The sequence below is a fragment of the Galeopterus variegatus genome, unplaced genomic scaffold (genome assembly GCF_000696425.1).
Source record: "Galeopterus variegatus unplaced genomic scaffold, G_variegatus-3.0.2 Scaffold8144, whole genome shotgun sequence".
Lineage (NCBI taxonomy): Eukaryota > Metazoa > Chordata > Mammalia > Dermoptera > Cynocephalidae > Galeopterus > Galeopterus variegatus.
In genome coordinates, this window is record NW_007734255.1 from 78,212 (window position 1) to 86,985 (window position 8,774).

At 43.7% G+C, this 8,774-nt stretch overlaps 1 long non-coding RNA gene across 1 annotated transcript; it reads right to left on the minus strand.

Moving 5' to 3' along the window:
• Nucleotides 1-324: 324 nt before the first annotated feature.
• On the minus strand, nt 325-6,752 carry LOC103608204. Its single transcript, XR_552024.1, has 4 exons — nt 6,515-6,752; nt 5,866-6,001; nt 4,320-4,513; nt 325-1,034 (listed from the first exon to the last, which is right to left on the minus strand). It is a non-coding gene; the product is annotated as an uncharacterized LOC103608204 (long non-coding RNA).
• Nucleotides 6,753-8,774: the final 2,022 nt, after the last annotated feature.

The following is an 8,774-nucleotide window of genomic DNA, read 5'->3' on the forward strand; positions in this document are numbered from 1 at the left end:
GGGATCCTGAGGCCCTTTCAGGGGGTCCACAAGATCCAAACTATTTTCATTAAAATACTATCACATTTTTTGCCTTTTTAATTTTCATTTTCTCATGACTATACAGTGTAGTTTTCCAGAGGCTATATGACATGATTTTGCAATATATGTAATACGGAAGCAGTTATGAGAATCCAGGGTCTTCTATTAAGCCAGACATAGAGAGATATGCAAAATTGTAGAGCAATGCATCTTTTCTCGCTAAATTTTCTTTTGTTTTAGATATAGTTTTATTAAAAACACACACAAAAAACCATTGTTAAAATGTAATAGATTTATTATGTTTATGTATTTTCAAAACTTTTCAGTTTTAATTTTTTATGCAGTAAATATCAATAGATATAACCCACATAAACAAAACCTCTTTAACATCCTCAATTACATTTCTTAAATCCCTCCTATTAAATCCATTTCAATAATTTTTAGGAGTGTAAAGGGGCTGCCTTAAATGACAGTGTATGTTAAGAACAGACAAAACCACAGGCATTAGCTTCAATTCTTTTTGTGCTGGTCAGAGGCAACCTTATGAGGAATACCACAGCTCTACAGAAGATTTTTAGCACATCTCAGAGATGGTAGTACAGGCAGAGAAGACAAATCCAAGTGCAGAAAAAAAACAGTATTCCAGTGAGAACAAATCACTGACCCCCTCCATGACAAAAGGATCTAAAATTAAAACCTGACAGCAGGTGGCCGGCTGGTCCAGAAGGTGTGTCCTCATTTGGGGAACTCAGAATCAGTTACTACAGGTAGCATACTGGACACTCTATACCAGTAGAAGCCACAGGGCTATGGCAATGGATGTCTGTACTGTTGAGTTCCAGGCACCATCCTCTCTCCCTGTCCCCATGGTAGTTCTTGAGCGTGCTGAACAAGCACCAGGCTGTCTGGAGAAGGAGAACTGACTGCCATCCACAAAGCAGGTCATCCTGTCTGATTAAGAACATCCTCTCCTGTGGCTTTCACATGGACCAAATGTTCTTTTCCCAAAGCTCCTTGCAGAAGAAAAGGAAGAAGCAAAAAAAAACAAAACAACAGGAATTATAACTCCCACAGGACTTCCCTGTCTCCACTCGGCTCTTTCCACTTTTAGGTTAAGAAGCCAATGTGAAAATTCTGCCTTTCCTGAAACTATTCATTCCAATGCCTACCATTCTTGGCATTTATTTAGAAAATTCACCTAATGTCCTCAGCCTCTCGGTTTTCAACAATCTTTTCTTAGTCCCTGTCTCAGCCACTTTCTGCCATACCCTAAACTTTGTTGTACCAATACATATATTACTTCTAAGCATAAAGTCAACCCATTCTCTGGCCATTCCTCCATTTCTTTGACCACATCAGGACCTCTAATCCATTGATTCTATCACGTTTAACTGCCCATCACCCTCTTCATGACCTCATTCCCTAGCTCATTAACCATGGTCAAGGATTTCACACTCCCCCGCCTACAACCTCAACTTCCTTTTCCTCTCTCCATCCATCATACTAACCCGGCAATCTTGGGTCAATCCAATTCTCCTAGCCAAGGAGCTGGCCACTGGGAGAGAAAAAAGCACTCCCCTGTTAACCACTCTCACTTTAAATAAATGAGCAGAAGTTTAAGGGGACCCTCAGCACTTTCCAACATTCCTACATTTCAGTGGGCGATTCACACTTCTCTCTGGCCACTGGGAGAGAAAAAAGCACTCCCCTGTTAACCACTCTCACTTTAAATAAATGAGCAGAAATTTAAGGGGACCCTCAGCACTTTCCAACATTCCTACATTTCAGTGGGCGATTCACACTTCTCTCCTGGAAGACTATTCCAAACCTTCTCTTTTCCAAGACTGAGTCACTAGCAACCACTTCCTTAGTTGTCCTTAAACCTGTCAATCACCACTGCTGTTGCCTTCTCTGCCACCTCTTCTTCTTACCCCAAGATATGAAGATATTCTCTCCTACCTCCACCCCAAGTTCAGTTCTTAGCCAAGATAGATTTCATCACCTCACCAAAGAGAGTTCCTTTATTGCCTTTTACTGCCTGACCAAATCAACCCACACTACAACTCAAATGTAGCTACTTTATTTTCTAAAACTGATCTTTTTTTTTTCTTGTTTTTTTTATTGTCCACAATTGATCTAATCTGTCTCCTGAACATGGGGCTATTTTTTCTACAGTTAATCTAATATTCCTCATGAACATGCACCCTAATAAACAGCTAGGAAACTTAAAACATATCAAATAGCATCTCAGTCTCTTCCAGTTAATATTCAGACTTTAATTCTTTACCAGGGCTGTTTTAAACGGCTGCTTTCAGGTTAAATTTTCTCCAAGGCTTTATGGGATATCCTGGAATTAAGGGGTAAGAAGACCTTATATCTGTGTGTCTCTCTGGATTCTCACTAGTCCCTACTGCAAGGAGGTGATCAGATCATGTGGCTGGACTGGTATCGTCTCATCTTTTGGGATGCCACACTGCCTCCAATCCCTGGTGTCTATGATCCTAACCTTAAGTCTATGGTCACACAGTTCTTTGTCATGCCTACTGTTCCACCAGGCCCCTAAGCCCCTCTACCTCCCTCTTAGCGGTATGAGAGCATTTTGGAATCCCCTGCTACCACAGGCCCATCTATCTAGCCACTTCCTTCTACCACTGCTGTGCTACTGGCCCCAGTGTTGGCATAGTACTAATCTCTTCTCAAGATTCCAAGTAAGAAGCAAAGCCAAAGGCCCTCTGCTGTTGACTGTCCCTCAACCCATTTAACATCCCCACCCTAAAACCCCAGAAGTTTGGCCAGACAGGAAAGACTGGAACATGTATTTCTCACAATCTGTTTTCCCTACCTCTGTCCCAATTTCTTTCCACAATCCACCATGGCTGAAAAGGAAGGATTTTCCACTTCCAAGTCATCTTCCTTCCTCCTGGGATGCACTAAGCCTCAATCTCTGCCTTAGCAATTGAATGAGATACCCTCTTTACCCTACAGGAGAAACTATCATTAGAGTTTGCCAGTGGTAGCTCTTGATATGAAAGCCGCAGGCAACTTGGAACTTTGGAAAACCAAAGACAAAGATACTTTATAATGACTAAAAATTTTCCAGAGTATCGTCCTTTCACAACTTCTACTGTCAGCATCTGTTATGTGCTAGGCACTACAGATATAAAGAGTAGACTCAGGTCACTACCTTGGGGAGAGAGAATATCTACAAACACATAAAATAATTACAATGGAAATGTATGTGCTATATGTACCAAAACAAATAGAAAAGAAAATACTCATAAACCATTTGTCAATCTTTTCTATCTCCATCAAACTAAAAATGTGTGCTGCAGCAGCAGGACAATATAAATGATTTCAGGTCACAATTTCATTGTCATTTAATCTTTCTCTGATTTACATACTTCATTTTCTTTTCCACTCATGATATGAAAAACCAGAAGAATTCCTTGATGACAGGAAAAAAACAAGAGAAACCATGAAGCAGGTTGAAATGTCTCCCTTTACAAAAATAAATATGCAGAACTAAAGCACTAACCAAAACAGCCTTAGGGCAAAGGAAATCGGGTAGAACCTTATAACAATCATTTTTGGAGACTAATGAAGTAATTAAAATAAATACGTTCTTTTATTCTACTTTGACATCCCTCACCCCTGCCCCTGGAACTGTTGTAATAAAATGACATTTTTACCCCATTATGTAATTCAAATGATAGGCAGAAGGGCAGACCCAGCTAGGAGAAAAATTCTACCAGACACTCATACTACAAACTAAGAGCTTACTGTGTGGTAGGCATCAGGGCTACAAAACTTGAAAGATGCAATATCTGTCCTCGAGGACTTCACAATCAATAGTGGATAAAGAGAAACAAATTTTTACTTACATGATAATAAGCAACATAGAAACTTATCCCCCAGTGATGGGCATTCAGTAGTGGTAGAAAACTGCATGCAACAATGCATCCTTCCCTAACACTATTTTCAGGCTGCTGTAATTCCCAACTAGGCACTTCAGAACACTACAACCACTGAAGTGGACGTGTTACACAGAGTGACTACTACCGTGACACAAGTGAACTACGTATATCCTGGCAATCCAAAATAAGGGCAAATATTTTTGTGTGTGTAAAGTACTAATAAACAAGCGTATGTTAGTATGAAGCATCTGTTTAGTTTGTTTTGTTTGGATTCTTAACATTTACTTATATCCCTTTTTCAATGTTTAAGTTTGCTATTTCCCCCTGGATGGATACTGGTGGGAACCAGCCTCCGATCTTAAGCCAAAAAGACCAAATACTCACCTTCTCAACTTTCCTTGCAGCTGGGGTGCAAGCAGTGACCTAAGCTCAGCCAATCCAAGACACCCACTGAGGACTTTGAATCAGAAGGTAATATCAGGAAGAAGGATGGTTGAGAGAACAACTTTCCAGCAACAACCAGTTTTCCAAAGAGCAGCAGCACCAGGGTCCAGTGTCCATGGTGCCATTGTGACATGCTGTAGAATCCAACATTACCAGGCAACATAAGTGATGTACTCCCAAGACCCCACCCCCAACTACTCCTGCAGTGCAAGTGACTTGGTTCCCGCCCATTTTCAGAGCCAGGTTTCTTCAGACTTTAAAGCAATGTTGAGAACTTCCCAATATGCTTTCAAGAAATTCCTTTTTTCCTTAAATCACAACAGTTCTTGCAAATAAGAAAAATAAGTGACAGACAGCAGTAATGAAATAGTATGGTGAATCAAGAAGCATCTCACCTACAAAGGGTTTGTGTAGTTTATTTTGAACAGACCATTCCGTGTGTCATAAGACTCAGTTTAGCTCTTATAATTCAGTTACTAATGTCACCATCTATTCATTACAAAATTTTTCTGTAATCTAAATAACATGGAGTCTGATTTTATCTGCAAGATGACCCACATCTTCTCCACCAATTAACATCACAGGGGGCCAGCCTGGTGGCGCACTGGAGAGTGCACCGCTTGGGAGCGCGGCGGTGCTCCTGCCGAGGGTTCGGATCCCATGTGGAGACCGGTTCCCGCTCACTGGCTGAGCGTGGTGCGGGTGCAACACCGAGAGCTGCGATCCCGTTGCCGGTCCCCGGTACGGGCGCGACACCGAGGGTTGCGATCCCGTTACCGGTCAGTAAAAAAAACAAAAAAAAAAAAAAAAGGAATTAACATCACAGGATTTAAGAAACAGTAAGTTCTCTACTTTGAACTACTTTCAAACTCTGGACACACTCTAAAGGATGTAATGCGATGAAGAGCCCAGCTTTCTCTAATTTGCCTGAAGGAAAATCAAAGATCTATGTATGACTTTAAATGTCAGGGCCTTCAGCAAAACATCATCTTCAAAGAAATGAATTCTTTTCAACCACACAGTTTACAAAAAGACAGTGGTGCTCTCTCTCCTCAACAAACTTTTTTGTTATCATTACCTCAGAAAGCAACAGACACAATTATTATTTGGTAATTTTAAAATGCAAATCAAATAAATTCTTCAATTATGAAACAAACAAGGACGTAGTGAGATGAATGGTCAAGCTACAAGATTTGAGTTGTGCACTTATCTACCCACACCCCAACCCCAGACTGACAGGTCTGGGGAGCAGTTGTGCACAAAATCACCCCTCCCAGCTCCAAACACAGCTCTTCTCCCCTGCGCATAGGAGGAGCTCAATAACGTTTGTTAATTAAATGCAATTCCTACGACTGCATGTGTATGTTACACATTTCTATAAAATCGTTTCGCATAGCACTTTACATTGGCACTGTGCTTCCAAGCCTCCAAAACACTTTGACATGAATTTTCGCATGCTAAATATTTGGCGAACAGTTACACCTACCTTCACAGCTATTAATGGCACAGCAAGCTGCGGAACCTCAGTAACTCGTGCTCCCAAAGCACAGCATCTGCGCCTCTAGTTCAGGCCTTCTCGTTCGCTGTAATTATCTCACTCGATCTGCTCCTTCCTGAGGGTTCTTAAGGATGCCCCATGCATGTCACAGACCCTGGACCACAGGAGGGCACTACGGACACCAGGGTGCTTCTGCCTCCTTCAAGCCCCGTCCTTTCCCGGCGGGGCCTCAGCCCTGAGCCTGATGTATGCACATCCCTGCTGCCACCCCCGCCACCTGTGATCGCCACAGCCGCACCAATGGAGCCTGTCGCACAGGACACTGACTTTTTGTCCCCCAGCAAAATCCCACAGCCCAACGCCTCTCCGTAAGTCTGACCCCCTGGCTCCCCCAATCCCTACCGCGGCCCGGCTGTGTGCGAAGGAGAGGAGGGGTCGCAGGTGCAGGGACTGGGCTGGGGACCCCTCCGTGACAGCCGCGACCCGCCCCCGGGAACCCGCGCATCAGGAGGAGCACCGAGCTCCTGGGAAGCCCCAGCCGGGAGGAGTCCCACGGCGGGCTGCCCACCGGACGCCCCCAGCCCCCGGGAGGCCGCCCCGCTCCGGACTGAGGCGGCCGAGGGCGTCCCGTACGTACCCGAGCAGGCAGCGGTCGCACACGACGCCACGACTCCCCTTGCACACCGTGTACGCCAAGGGATCCGAGCGGAACAGCAGCTCTCCGGCGCGCAGCGGGGCCACGGCACGCAACCCGTTCCCCTTGTCGGCGGTCGTGAACTTTTCCACCTTCAGCGGCTCCATCCTCGAGCCGCGCCCCGCACCTCAGACGTCCGCCGCGTACGACAGCAGGAGACTCGCGGGCCGCCGGGAGCCGCGCGCCTGCGCTCTGTGCGCATGCGCACGCCCGGGAGGCGGGGCGGCCGCAGCGGAGCCTCTTGCGCATGCCCAGACAGGAGCCTTGAGGGAACCGGCGGCCGCGGCTCACGCGACCCCCAGCGAGGCGTTGGCTGCGCAGGCGGCTCCTGCCTAGGGCGGCCCTGCCAGGGAACGGCGGTTTTTCTCCATCTACAGTATTTTATTATTGATAATTTTAATGCATACGGAAAAGTTGAAAAAACAGTGCAGCGAACACCTGTGTGCCTCCACCTAGATCTAACAGTCGTTAGCGTTTTGCCATTTCCGCTCGCTCTTTCTCCGTCTGTGTGTGCATAGATCTGTCATGTTGCACCACGTCAAAGAGTGTTGTTGAGCCATTTGAAAGTCAGTGGCAGCCGTCATAACATTTCACAGCTGACACTTTACAACATAACACTAAGTGATTAAATGCTTTAACATGCATTTCCTCAGAGTAAGAGGAATAAATAAATAAAACTACAATATCATTATCACACGTAAGGAAATTATCTATACTAGCTAGCAAAGACCAAATGCACTTAAAGAATGCCTTTTGTAACTGTTTTTTCTTTTTCTTTTTTCTTTTTTTTTTTTTTTACCAGGATCCAATAAAGGTCACACGTTTTCTTTTTCCTGACGTTGACTCAGTCTAAGCTAGAAGTCTTGTAAAATGGTCCACGGTCTGTATTCGTCTGGTTGTTTTTTCTTGGTGTCATTTAACTTGTTCATCTATTCTCTGAGTTTCCTGTGAACTGCAGGCTAGGTCTAGATGCTACAATCTAGAGGCTGGATTTGATGCAAATGAAACATTTTGGGGCCAAAACATAGAATAAACGATAGTGTTCACTTCATATTGCATCACATTAGGTCGAATGGTGCATAACATCAGGTCGTTCCACTATTAATAAAATTAAGCTTGATCAATTGGTTAACTTGCTGGTTGCTAAATCTCTTCATTGTAAAGGTGCATTTTACTTTAGCAATTAGTAAGTAGTACTGTAACATTAATGCTAATAAAGTAATACTAGTAAGTAGTACTCTGGGTGATACTCTGGCACTGTGAGAATAACCTGATTCCCACAACCTGCAGAGGCAGACTTCAGACTTGCTGAAGTAGTCCAGAAATGGCTGTGATATAGTAAAAAGAGCAGTGGACCAGTATTCCAAAGACATGGATTTGAGTCCCAGTTCTGCCATGTGACCTTAAGTAACTTCTCCAAGTCTATTTATTATCTGTACAGTGAAGACAATGATACCTTACAGAGTGGTGAGGATACATGCTATGAAAGTATTTTGAAAAATCTTTTGTGTCATGAGAATGTAAGAAATCATTATTCTGAGTTAAGACTTCTGTATACTACATTCTACCTGTCCTACCAGTATAATTATCTAATACCAGTGCATAGCATTAAGCATGATACATAAAAGGAACTCAGAAAATTGTTTACTGAACTAAAGATATCATAAGGAGTTCCAGACGACCAGGGACTAATTCTACCATAATCCATTCCCAACTCCTGAACACTGTGGGAAAAGTTCTCAGGGAAAATATCTTGCTGGACTCTGTACTAGGAGATGGGATGATCCAGCTTTGCTGGTTCCGAGACGTGATTCCAGCTACCCAGACATGACCCATTTCCCCTCTTTGTCTTATACACCCTCCCCTGGACTCTGAAAGCCAAATGTCTCAAATCTTAGAGAAACGTCCTATTCTTTCCAACTTTCTCCCAGCCTGTTTTCTTTTTCATTTCCCATTAGCTGGAGTTTGGATGTGGGGCTGATGGTGACTCATCTTCCACCATAGAGAAAAAAGCACTATCTCAGAAAATGGTTGAGTAGAAAAAAAGTGCCCTGCACCCCTGGATTGTTCACCTGGTTGGACTATTACATGAAGGAGACAGCTTGTTTAAATTACACTTATTTTGGTCTGTGTTAAAGAAGCTGAACCAATATCGTCATTTCCCAGCATCTTTTGTAACTAGAGTGCAGGTACAAGACCTGGG